The sequence below is a fragment of the Vombatus ursinus genome, unplaced genomic scaffold (genome assembly GCF_900497805.2).
Source record: "Vombatus ursinus unplaced genomic scaffold, bare-nosed wombat genome assembly UNPS02010548.1, whole genome shotgun sequence".
NCBI lineage: Eukaryota > Metazoa > Chordata > Mammalia > Diprotodontia > Vombatidae > Vombatus > Vombatus ursinus.
In genome coordinates this window covers 15,220,728-15,232,717 of record NW_020950326.1, presented here as the reverse complement: position 1 = coordinate 15,232,717, position 11,990 = coordinate 15,220,728, and the positions used below count along the sequence as shown (strand labels likewise).

General features: G+C 41.1%; 1 protein-coding gene across 3 annotated transcripts in view; it reads left to right on the top strand.

Annotated features, from left to right (window-relative positions):
* Positions 1–11,990, top strand: part of BIN1 (bridging integrator 1) — a 137,676-nt gene that overhangs the window by 747 nt on the left and 124,939 nt on the right. The window lies entirely within an intron of this gene.

Here is an 11,990-nt window from a genome sequence, read left to right as displayed (position 1 = left end):
TGTGTGTGTGTGTGTGTGTGTGTGTGTGTGTGTGTGTGTGTGTGTGTTGGGTTGGGTTGGGTTGTTTGGGGGAGCCGAACGTTTGATGTCTTCCTTGCAACCAAAGCAGCCGCCCGAGCTATGCTCAATGTAACTGAGTGTGTGTGCCGGAGTACCTGTCATTTCAGAAGACTCCCCTCATGCATTCCCTGTTCGCCCTTCCATGTTACATCTTCCCCCAGCTCTGTCCTGTCATTGTAGTAATGGAGGGTTTGGGGTACCTGCGCCCTCAGTCCCCTTGGCTCCAGGAGCCCTCTGGAGGGGGTGGGGCGAGGAGCGGGCCACCATATGGCCTGCCAATGGAGAGCTTTGGGCGCCGGACGGACCCAATCAGTCATCCCTGATCTGTTCACTCCAGGTGGCTTCCCTAAATCTTTCGTCCTTTCCCTGTCCCTGGAGATTGCAGCTCTTTTCTCCCCCTAACCCCAGCATACTGTTCCACCAAAACATTCTCTGTGAGCATTTTAGCCTCATGTTGTCCTTGGGGGCTCTTCTGGCTGATTCTTTTTGGGGGAATCCCCGAAACCTCCACTGAGAGGGAGATGCAAGAAGGGGAGGGAGGAGTAGTGAATGGTGACAAGCTCTGTGTCCCCCAGTCGGGTGAGGGCTGAAGGGTCTGACACCAGGGCAAGTGGCTAGATTTTACGATCAAAAAGGTTCTGAGGTGGACACACCAGTGTGGGGGACACACCAGTTCTTTCAGCCTCAGAATAACATGTATTTACAACGGCAAGGTGGAGGAAGCCCCATAGCTCCCCCTTTTATAGAGTCCTCATTTAAGGATTTCCCTAAGCACCTCCATTTATTCAGAATAAATTTTCAATGTCCAGAGTCAAGGTGGTACCCTAGCTTTCCACTCTAAATCCTTTTCTTTTTTTTTCTCTATACACCTTTAAAAGCTTCAGCTAAAAGAGGAATCGTGTGTCTCTCTAGCTGTGTGTGGGGCTTCCCGTTCTTCCCCTAGTTTTCTTAAAACAAGAAGATTGTGCAGCTGAGTATATGGGGGGAAATCCGGCATATTTCTCCCCATTTATGGTACGATCTCTTTACTAAATAAGAAGTATTTCTTCTAGGGCTATTTAAACTAATTTAAAAAAGGGTTCCCTTCTCCCTAACATCAGCCGAGCTACCCAAATAGGAGATCATTGGATGTCCTATACTGAGGAGGCAAAGAGAAGAATTAGTCTTTGGAGTGGTGGCAGGGGGTTTAGAGATGCCTCCTGGGCGGAAGGATTCTAGGCTATCATTGAGAAATTCTTGGCCATTAGCTGTTAGGAAGCAGTGGGAAGCAAGGATAAATGCCTTATGGTAAGGAACGGGAAAGTGGAATGCTGTGCAGGCCTCTGAAAAAATTGCTGACTCTTGGAAATCCATGACACACCCTGACCCTATTCTCCTCAGAGCCCCTAGATCCTTACTGTTTCTGGCTGAGGGCCCTTGAAGAACCAGACACCTCCCTGGGGGCAATAGATGAGGTCTAGCAGGGGTGGGAGCTAAGGGCTTCCCCAGTGCCCTGGCTTGAACCATATTAAAATCCCATCTACTGTCAGGGGCCATGCTCAGGGAGTGCAGGAAATCCAAGGGTTGGTGGGTGGGTTTTTGTGCGAGTGTATGTGTGCTCCATTCCAGACTACCTACTGGGTTTATAGAATTTGGATCTCGGCTGCTGCTGACGCAACTTCCCATTGCCGGCTTTGACTCTGAAATCCTGAGAATGCAGAATCTGGCCCTATAATCTTTGGGAAGAGAGCAGGGCTACCCCTCTCCCCTGAAAGGATGTGTTCTCTCCTTTCCCACCCCCATTCCCGTCCCTGGGGGAATCTGTTAGCTTGCCTATAGAGACTGAAGGCCCTGTCTGAAATCAACCCCCGTCACCATCTGGGGTCTTCTCTTTCCAACCAATTGGTTATTAAGGTTTATAAACGAATGACTTTTGCAGCTGAGGCCACAGTGGCTCCCCTACTTGCCATGAAGCCTTTGCTCCCCAGGGATGTTCTTTGGCCACGTGACTTAGGGTTGGGAATAGTATTATCTCTGTTTATTTTCTTCCTTCCCTCTATGATTTGTTTCTCTCTGAGCACAAGCCCTTTTAAGAAGAGAGACCTCTGAGTGTGTTTTGAGGAGGGGTGTGTGTGTGTGTGTGTGTGTGTGTGTGTGTGTGTGTGTGTGTGTGCGCGTGCGCGCGCATTCTTTTCTGTGTTTCAGAGCTCATCCAGGCTGCAAACCTATCCCCTCCCCCACCTGATGGGGGATTAATGTGTTTATAGGAAGCTATTGTTAGCCTGGAAGGCCTTGACTCATCCATTTCACTAGTGGGAGTGGGGAGTACATAGGACCTGTCTGAAAGTGCTGGGGACAGGCTGGCTTCTCTTTTTGCCCAGCCCCAAATCCTAGGGTCATACCTGTCAGATGCCACCATAAAGCAGATTATTGGGTATTTAAGCAGATGCTCTGATAGCAGCTTTTCTGAGCTAGATCCCTCCTCTCCTGAGCAATGGCCAGAAGAATCTTCAAGTTCGATCCCTTCAATTTGGACTCCATCTCCATGTCTCTCCTCAGATGGGTTTGACTGTCCTTTGCCTTCATTAACAATCCTCGTCAGCATGTGTAACCTCTTTCAGTGGGGGCAAATACTGTACTATATGCATAGGGATGATACATGTCATCACTTTCTATCCACCTCCAACTCTTCTCATCCCTCTCTCTGACCTTGTTTGACTTCCAGAGGCTGGACCCTCCACCAGCTGGCCAGTGGTGGTTAGATTAGATTGTCAAGGGGGCTGGTAAGCATGTATGTACCCCGTTCAAACCTTTATCTCTGTCAAAAAAAAAAATTTGTTCAGAACCATGAGATGGAACCAAGAGCTAAACTAAAATAGAATGCTGGACAATTCACTGTGTTTGAATTGGAGGTGATTTTCACTGAAAGGCTAAGGAGGTGATATTTCGTCTGACACTGCTTCCTTTCCAGTGGTGAAGAGGTGGAAGATAAGGAGTTTTTCTGAGACATCTTCTCTACTCGACCTAAAAGATAGATTTAACAGTAACCCTGGGCAGGGTTCCAAGAATATAGTGTTTTTCCATCCTCATTCTCCTTTCCTTTCTGTTTGTCCAAAATTAATTCTTCTGTGATATCTCTCCAGTTAAGTGACCTCTCCCTCTTATAAATTCCTCTAGCTATCTCTTATTTTTATGAGAGATAGTATGAGCTAGACAAAAGAAACATAAAACAACCAACCAAAAAACCCACTGGACCGGGGGGGGGGGGGCAGGCAGAGTCTCTGTCTCTCTGTCTCTCTCTCTCCTTATGTCTAAATCTATATATCTATATCTGTACATGTAAATGACATTCTGTGAATATCAAAGAATCAGAATCATAGAAATTTTGAATGCGAAGAGACTTAAACCGCCGTTTATTTCAACTGGTATGTAAACAAGAATTCTCTTGCTGACAAGTGGTAATCCAACTGTTTCTGTAAGACCTCTACTTAAGAGAACACAAAACCCAGGGGCTATAGTGAGGATCAAATGAAATTAATGTATATAAAGCACCTTGCAAACCTTAAAGTTCCATATTAATGTAAGTTACTATTATGGTTATTCTGATTCTACTTTGGAAGGCAGTCCTTTTCATTCCTAGATGCCTCTAATTACTGAGAAACGTGAGTGTGTGAATAGAGGCTGCTAGGTGGTTCAGTGAATAGAGCTCTGGGTCTAGAATCAGGAAGACCTGAGTTCAAATGTGACCTTAGATGCTTATTAGCTGTATGATCTTGGGCAAGTCACTTAACCTCTGTTTGCCTCAGTTTCCTCAACTATTAAAAAAAAGTAAAGTGCTTGGCATAGTGTCTGGCACATGGTGGGCACTATCTGAATTTACCCCCTTCCCCTCCTTCCTGGATATATTAACAAAGGAACCTGGTCTTTTATCCTTATTCTATCTTAACCTTTATCACCTACAGGGATATACAAATCCAGATTGAAGCTGCAGAGTTCCAATTCCTTATATGGTTCCTCACAAGATATACTTAAATGTAGAGAGCCCTGAATGCCAGGTTAAAGGATTTGATTGTGAAGACAGTGGGAACTATTCATGATTTTTTTGAGCATGGAAATTATTTGTTGAGAAGTAAAGAAAGGAACAAAATATGTAGCAATAAACATATTTTTTGGACTTTTCTCAAGGAGTTGAAAGTTGGGTGCTTGGAGTTCCATTTGAAACAAAAGTAAATGGAAAGAGCTCTGGACTTAATGACATTATAGCTCTGCCATATACTAGCCATATAACTATGGTCAAATCACTTCAACCCTCTGAGCCTCTGTGTCTTCATCTGTAAAATGGAGATAATCATACCTAAATTGTTTGCCTTCCAAATTTGTGGTGAGGAAAGTGCCTTGATAACTTGTAAAGTTCAATGTATTATTACAAACCATTCTGGACAAGCAATTATCTATCATATGCTTTCATGTTTATTGTGTTTCTTTTATGTTTACTGTTTAAGAGATCATTTTGCAGGATAAAAGGATATATTTTTGTAATTGAAAAGAAGTACTGTGATGTAAAACATCTTCTGGACGACTCTACTATCAGCTAGAATGATGAGATGATGTGCATTTATTTCATCCTGTTCCTGTCACACAGTTTTTATTTCTTCCCTTAGGTCTTTGTAGTCTGGGAATCTTTAATATTACATAGTTTGGATATTATGAGAATTGGATATGTAAACATCTGTTTAAAATGCTACTCTTTATTTCAAAAAGCAAAGGAGGAACTGTGGTACAGTCAATCAGTAAACTTTTATTAAGTGCCTACTATGTGCTACGCACTGTGTTATGTGCTGGGATACAAATACAATAAATGATACACTCCCTTCATATAGAATAATGAAGAAAATAAAGAAATAAGTACAAAGCTGTAAATCCAAGATCATTTGAAAGAGAGGGCAGAAGCACTTGTGGAGATCAGAAAAGACTTTATATAGAAGACTTTGCTTTGAAGGAATGTAGAGGTTCAAAGAGATTGAAGTGAGGAGAGAGGAGTACATTTTACGCACAAGAAGATAGCCAGAAAAAAAAAGAAGATAACCAGTGCTAAGGCATAAAGAAAAGGGGTAAAATATCATGTGAAGAACAGAGAGGCCACTTAGGATGAATTGAAAAGTATTCCATTATATTCATGTGTCATACTTTGCTTAACCATTCCCCAAATGATGGGCATCCACCTTAATTTCCAGGGTTTTTTTTTTTTTTTTTTTGGCTATTACAAAAAGTGTTTCTGTGAATATTTTGGAACATGTAGGGTTTTTCTTTCTGTCTTTGACCTCCTTGGAAGTAGATGCCCAGCACTAGTTTGCTAGGTCAAAGGATATGAATAATTTAGTGATGTTTCTTGAATAATTCCAAATTGTTTTCCAGAATGGTTGAACCAATTGACAGTTGTTGGGTTAGTTTCAAAAAATTACTTTTAGAAATTTTATTGATGCCTCTTATCTTTATATCACATTGATTTCTGAATATATATCCCCCCCCCCCCTTTTTACTATCTGGCAAGACTTCTCTTGCAAAAAAAAATCTAGGGGCAAAAAGAAACCTTGCTGATTATATTCAATAGTACATGTGATATTCCACATCTTAGGTTAGTTTTTGTAAAATATTTCCAAGCTGGCCAGATATTTTCAGTTTGACATTCTTGTGGCACCTCAGACTCAAGATGTCCAAAGCAGAACTCATCACCTTCCTCACTAAACCTTCCTCTACTCTGTACCTTCCCTGTGTCTGTGGAGGGTGCCAGCATCCTTCTGTTTATCGAAGTTCATAAACCCGGAGTTGCCCTTGGCTCTTTCCTTTCCCTCACTCCACATATTTCAATCATTGCTAAGCCTTTTTGACTCTGCCTTTACGTCTCTCCCATCTGTCTCCTCTCTACTTACATGGCTGCTCACTACTCTAATTCAAGATCCCATTGCCTCTTGTTTGGAATATTGTTACACCCTCCTAATTGACCCTCTAGCTTTCTCTCTCCCCCTCTTTGATTCATTCTCCCAATAATTGTCAAAATAATCTTCCTAAGGCACAGATTGGATTATAGACCTTCCTGCTCAAAAACCTACAGAGACTTCCTATTGTCTCCAGGGTAAAATTTAAACATGTCAGCAAAATGCAGCTAGGTGGAGTAGTGGATAGAGTACCTGACAAAGTCAGGAAGACCTGGGTTAAAATACTAGTGCGGGGGGGGGGGGGGGGGGAGGAGCGGGGGAAAGTGAAAGGGGCCTAGCCTTGGAGTCAGGAGGACCTGAGTTCAAATCCTGCCTCAGAAATGTGATACTTACTAGCTGTGTGACCCTGAGCAAGTCACTTAACCCCATTGCCTAGCCAAAAACAAAACAAAACAAAAAATATTAGTACCACTTGTGCCTCAGTTTCCCCATCTGTAAAATGGGGATAATAATAGCACACACATCTCAGGTTTGTTGTGAGGATCAAATGAAATATGTGAAAAAAAACACTTTGCAAAACATTAAGGAACTATGTGAAAAGTTAGTTATTTTTATGATGCTAAAGGTTCTTTGTAATTTGGCACCAGTTTGCCTTTCTAGCCTCATTTCACGTTTCTTCCCTTCGCACATTGTATATTTCAGTCAAACTGCACTAGAGTCCTCAAATTCAATATTCCATCTGCTGACTTGGTGAGTAGGCCAGCTGCCATGCCTATAATGCTTTTCTCACCTCCCTCTTAAAAAACTTATCTTCTTTCCAGGCTCAGCTCAGGTATCCCCTCATCTAATGCTTCCCTGCTTTCTCTGGCCTTCCTTCCTCCTTTGTTAGGGTTCTCTCCCTCATATTACACTTGCCTGTGGCTGGATGTGTTGTGTCTTCCAGTGGAATGTAAACTCTTTGAAGACAGGGACTGGTGTGATTTTATATTTGTATCCCCAGAACTAAGTGTAGAGATTGCAAATAGTATTTGATACTAGTATTTTTGATAACTTGAAACAACATATTGTAGAGAAGGGCAGCAGAACAGATTGCACACTGTTAAAGTGTATGGTCTTCTAGTATGGGTGAGGTAGGGGATTGAGTTTCATCAAATGATTTCTTGCAGAGGAGCTAGTGAGGACAGAATAGAGAGATATTTATACACCCTTTGAGAAGAGAGAAAACAGAGAGCAAAGCAGCCCATAGGGATTTCAGTTAACTTTTGGTCTGATTTGACACAACTGTGTACCAATGGGCTGTGATGGCTTTGTCTAGGTTTGACTTTTTCCACCAAAACTTGTGTTCACTTTTGTTTTTTAGATTTATCTATTTAATTAAAAATTCAATTTTATTTTATTTTCAGTTCCAGATTTCTCTCCCCTACCCCAACCCTCCCCCACCCATTGAGAAGGTAAGAAATACAAAACCCATTCTAAAGAGGAAGTCATGCAAAATGTGTTCACTTCTGAAAGTGAACCACCCCAGCCTATTCAGCCTCGAAGAGAAGGTAGATAGAGAAAACTTGCACCTCGGGCAATATCCTCTGGAAATGTATAGTGTCAAACCTAAATCTCCCCTTCTCTAGGTTTTCTTTGCCCTGCCCTCTTCATTTTGTTAACTGTCACATTCCTTAATTTTCCATTAAGGCACAGAATACTAAACTGGGAGTCAGGAGATCTGAGTTCCGGGCCCTACCCTGTCATTTATGGACATGTAATATCTGATTGACTCACTGAACTAAGTTTACTTATTTATTAAATGGAAAAGCTGGCCTTGGGGTTAGGAAAATTTAAGTTTAAGCCTTGACTCTGACATGTGCTAATTTTATGGCTGAGAGCAAGTCACTTAACTTTCTGATTTCCAAAGTAGCCATCCAAGACTATAAGTTGCAGATAAGTTGTAGATTTGAATTGGGAAAGAGAATTTCCATACCAGTAGTTCCTTTTAAAAACTATGAAACTGGAAGGTAGGATAATACTTGTCCTTGAAGGCAGGGACTATTTCTTATGCATTTATCTGTCTATCTATCATTCATTCATTTACTTATCTTTTTGTCTTTCTTAGTTCATAGAAGACATTATTGTACATAAAAAGTTTTAATAAATATTTGTTGGCTAGTTGGATAAAAGAATGAATGTTCTGCCAACATCATAGGATGTATTTGAGGATCAAATAAGTTGCCCAGGCTTTGGGAAGGATAGACATGCCTGCTGTCTCTGGGATTTCATTGGCTTTAATCATCTCTACTTGAATGACACTCTTATGTTTCTCTTTATTGCCTACACTTTCCTTTCACCAAGTTATGGATCTCTGAAACTGTTTTAATTGGGTCTCCTGATGCCATTTCAGATCAGTGCTAAGCTCACCTTGGAACTGGAGCCTTCTTCCCTAGCCATGGTTTTTGACCCCTTTCTATTACACCTGTATGACTTTGGACAAATCGTTTCACCCTTATGTTATTTTCTCTTCTATTATGAATTTAGTCATCAGTAAGCACATTTCAGTTTGCAAGGAAGAACAAAACAAAGATTACATCTAAAACCATGGATTTTGTTGCATTCAGTTTGCTTTTTTTAAAGTGCATATCAAATTTAGCAGTAATAAACAAAATTGCCCTTTTGTTTTCTTCTGTAAACTTTTAAAATGTCATATTGATGCTCTTTTTTCCCTCTTCATTTGTATCTCTCTCACTACCCACTCACTAACTTACCTATCTCCTTCTTTCCTTAGAAGCTCTTTCTTCAAGCAAAAACAATTCAATACATTGCTGCTATCTGAAAGTGTGTGTCTTATTCTATTCCCTTTAATCCATCAGTCACCTCTGTTGAGGAGTGGGAAGCATGCTTCACCATCAGTCTTCTGAAGTTACTGCAATGATAAGAGTGCTATAGTCTTATATTGTTTTCCTTTACATTAATATAGTCATTGTATAAATTGTTCTCCTGGATTGGCTTATTTCACTCTGCATAAGTTCATACACGTTTTCCCTGAATCCATCATTTCTAATGATGCAGTAATATTCCATTACATTCATATAACACAGTTTATTTTCCTATTTCCCAGTTGATGGGTACCTACTTTGTTTCCAATTCTTTGCTATGACATAAAGTGTTGCTATAAACATTTTTGTACGTGTGGGTCCTTTCCTTTGTCTTTTCTTCTTTCTATAACCTTAGCCCCTTTTCCTCTATAAAATGGAGGGATTGGGAGAAATGCAAATTGAATAAGCATGGAAAAAAGATACGGATAGAAAAGTTCTCTAACATTATGATTGAAACTGGGTTTTTGACTTGGCCACAACTGAACTGCTATTAGATAGATGAGACTTTTTCCTGGTTTGTGGAGTTTTATGCTTCCCTCAGTTTTTGGGTATTGTTACAGGATCTTTCCAAATGAGGAGTGGTCTTGTTAGGCTCTGGCCTAAATTCTTCCTGCTCATCTTTGGCCTGCTTCCTTATTTTGCCCTCCCTCCCCCCCCCCCCCCAGAAGATGGGAAACCATGATTACTCTGTTTTCTGTTTGGAATAGAGGGGAATTTTTCAATTCAACCAATGTATACCAAGTATTTACTGTCATCAAAACCCAGCTAGGGCTGAGCTATTATGATCGGATCTATCCTTTTCTGAAGGAATGTTTAAAAGTTACTCTTTCTTCACCTATAAAGAAGGTGTATGAAATCATCATCACAACATAAAATAGAGGAGTCTTGACTAGATTACAGTTCATCTGAAAAAAAGATTTGGAGAGTTTTAGTAATTGCTAGCTCAATGTGAATCAATGGTCTATGAAAGCCAAAAAAGTAAATTCAATTTTAGGCAACATTAAGAGAGGTATGGTATCCACAGGGGAGATGATAGTACTTGGTCAATCACATTCTCTTCTGGGTGCCAGTTTTAGGAAGGGCATTCATAATCAACAAACATTTATAAGTGCTAGTAATGGGGATACAGAGACAAAAATGAGGCAGAAATCTTATCAATAATGAGGTGAAGAATGTTCAGAGGATGGCAACTAGGATGGTGAAGGACCTTAGTCATTCCCACAGAGGCTAGGTTGAAGCAATTCAGGATGTTTAGCCTGGATAAAGAAAAGATTTGTGGGAAACGACTATTATCTTCATTTAGTCCAAGAGTTCTAACAGTCCCCACGCCCCCCTTTTATTTGTATCACAGACTCCTTTGGCAGTGAAATCTAGGGTCCGCTTTTCAGAATAATGTTTGTTACCTATGTTCGTAATTGAAGGAGAGGTTAAATTTCAGTTAGAGATTAATTGAAGAGTATAATTTTATTCCCATCTAGGTTCACAGATCCCTTGGGAATCCATGAACCCTAGATTAAGAGCACCTAATTTAGTTAGTTAAGTGCTGAGGATACAAAGAAAATTAAAAGCATAGTCCCAGCCCCAAGGAGCTCACCTTCCAATATGGAGACAACATGGAGATAACTATATACAAGAGATATTTGAGGGGCTGGTATGTGGAAGAAAGAGAGCCTAGATTTCTCCTACTTGGTCTCCTTACCAACAGAGAAGAGGGGAGAGGGAAGTTGCATTGAGTCAGATTTCAGTGGAATGTGAAGGAAAATCTTCCTAAGAAATATCATTATCTGAAAGTGAATGAAAGATGAGTTATCTGAAAGGCTGCTGGCTGGCTGGAGGTAGGGGTGTCCGCCCTCACTAGAGGTCTCTAAGGGCTCTTCTAACTATGAGATTCTGTAATTCCTTGAGGGTTTTTGTTTCTTTGACCATCAGCATTTGTGCTTTGTGTTTGTTTTTCAAAAAAACATACCTCCTGTCAGAATCTCCTCTTAGGATTAATAGGGGAAGGAAAAAGCCATTACAAAACACTAAATTAATAAAGAATCAGGCGGGAAGACTTTGTAACTTAGTGAATGGAACTGAACTGCTGGAGAAGTGGATTAAGTTTCCTGTTCAGGTTTTACCTTTGACATGATGTGTGACCTTGGGCAAATTACCTCCCCTCCCTGGGTGGCCTCACTTGCCCTGCATTTGCATGGTGCTCTCAGACCTTTGGGGCTGTTCAGTGAAATGAGAATTAGGAAGGGATGCTGGGACTCAGGTAAAGGTGGTGTGGTGGCATTGGTAGTGATTGCCAAGACTAAGTTGGTGAACTGCTAAGATTGTCTCCAGAAACAATCACTGCTAATTCCATCCTTGTGTTTCTAAACTGGACCTCCCAGGGACTGCAGTGTTTATGCAGCTGAGACACTGGAGAAACTGGAAAGCAATTTTGTGGTTTTCACTGTGTCTGACCTTCTGTCTTTTTCCTTCCTTAACTCATTCCTTCTCTTCTTTCCTTTCCTCCCTTTCAACTCATAGCTGGCTAATTTCCTCCTGGATTCTAGGTGGGTGAAAAATGGGGGTGGGGGCAAATATGACCTATTGCTGATATAAGGACTGTGGGAACACAGATCCAGCAGGTTTGGCCACATGTGTAGGCAGGATAGGTGGACTCCTAAGGTGGAATTAAAGAGGAACCAAAAATACCTCCCTCACAATACTGCTACTATGCCTGAATTACCTCATTAGTGCTTAACTCTTTGAGTCTTAAAGTCTTATGGGTCTTCCAGAGTGCCCGTTTAATATGTATATATCTTTGGAAAGGAGAATACCTTTTTAGCTAATGGGTAGCTAGTTGATAGTTGTGCTTGGAGGGAAGAGGGAAATCCTTTCCTGTCCACAGTTTGTCCTGAGGCCCTGAGATGGCCATGAGACTATTAGAAGATCATACATTTAGAGCTGAAAGGGCTTCCAGAGGTCAACTAACACAACCCATTCATTTCATTGATAAAAAAATAAGGCCAAGAGAAGTGACCTGATTTGCCTAAGTAGACAATGAATGACAGAGACAGGTCCTCAGACTTTCTTCTGTACTCAAACATTGTTCAAATGGTGGTGGAGAAAAAGGGGAGAGAGAGAGAGAGAGAGAGAGAGAGAGAGAGAGAGAGAGAGAGAG